Source organism: Delphinapterus leucas, chromosome 5 (assembly GCF_059928025.1).
Source record: "Delphinapterus leucas isolate spDelLeu-1000000601 "Yukka" chromosome 5, BTC_Dleu_Yukka2, whole genome shotgun sequence".
In the NCBI taxonomy this organism is placed as follows: Eukaryota; Metazoa; Chordata; class Mammalia; order Artiodactyla; family Monodontidae; genus Delphinapterus; species Delphinapterus leucas.
Window position 1 is genome coordinate 93811467 of NC_143133.1, and position 1430 is coordinate 93812896.

The window sequence follows — 1430 nt, forward strand, 5'->3', positions numbered from 1 at the left end:
TATCACCTGGAGACTAGGAACTTTTTAATAGCAAACTATATTTGTGAGGATATTTGTTATATATTGTTTATGTAAACCTTTAAAATGTTTTTCATAGAAGGTTGATTTTATTCACCAGACCTGTGATAATTTAGCCACTGATTATGACCTCATTGATTAAGCTCCTAATAATTAGAGTAGTATTAAAGGAAAATGCAGACTCTTTTAGCATGTGGAGCATTGCTAAAATACTTTCTTCTCACGAAATGTTATTACTATTCTTTTAATGTTTCACAAATTTACATCATCCTTGCACAGGGGCCATGCTAATCTTCTCTGTATCATTCCAATTTTAGCATATGTGCTCTTGAAATGAACACACAAAATGTTATTTTAAAAGTAGATTAAATCTGGTTCTGGCAGATTAAATTTAAAATTTAGAGTAGAAGCTTAATGGATCAGATCAATGTTCAATGTTTCAAAAGTAACTGGCCACAGTGTGAAGGGTATGTTGTGAGTAGGAGATCAGGTAGACAATATTTTAATGACCTGAATTTAGTTAGTGGCAGAAAGAATGGAGATGATGATCTGAATTTGAGAGGTTCCAGAAGTAGAATTAATAGGATTGGTCATTGATTGGATGGGAGCAGAGGGTGGAGAAGAGGAAATGTTAAAGGGAAAGTCAAAATATGTCCCAATGTAATAGTTTAGGTGAATGCTTACAGACTGCAGGGGGTTAGGCAATGACTAAGAGATGAGGAAAAGCTTTTTGAAAGCCTCGTATCACCGTATAACAGCATGACATTTAAGGCATTTAAAAGTCTGTCCTTGCACTGTCCTAAGGATCTAAGAAGTCAGTGGTACAAATCCATTATGCAGTTTCCCACCTTATGTTTTTATTTATACCATTTTTTCCTGTATGGAATAATCCCGCCCTCACATGTGCTATGTGAAATCACCCTGGTTCTTCAAAGCTCAACTCTAGTATACATCATCCCCCAGAAGAGGTCAATTATTTCTTTTTCTATGTCTCCATAAAACTTAATTCAAAACTTTACTACAGCCCTCATAACATCATGTTATTTTAAATCACATGCTTCGGTCTATTCCACAAGAATATGCTTAAAGTCTCAACTTGCTTGTTGCATGAATGAAAGTCTCCGTACGTAAATTGCTTTGTCTAATTTAACATTAAGTAATTAGGACGCACTTACCTGCTCTTGTCATTCATAGTGCTAAGCTGCTGCTGATGCAACAAGTCAGGCTGTTATGGTCCCAGCCCCCTCAAAGCTGACACTTAGTAGAGGACACAGAGAATCAAAGAGACTAATAAGAAACAGGGTGTCATAAGTTCAATAATCATTATGATGGTGGTGATGACAATGTCAGCTATTGAGTACTTTTATGTACCAAGCATGGTTCCAAGCACTTATACATCTTACATACTCTAA

At 35.7% G+C, this 1430-nt stretch overlaps 1 non-coding gene across 1 annotated transcript; it reads right to left on the minus strand.

Annotated features, from left to right (window-relative positions):
* Positions 1–254: 254 nt before the first annotated feature.
* Positions 255–359, minus strand: LOC115803997 (U6 spliceosomal RNA). The gene has a single exon (XR_004024803.2). It is a non-coding gene; the product is annotated as a U6 spliceosomal RNA (small nuclear RNA).
* Positions 360–1430: the final 1071 nt, after the last annotated feature.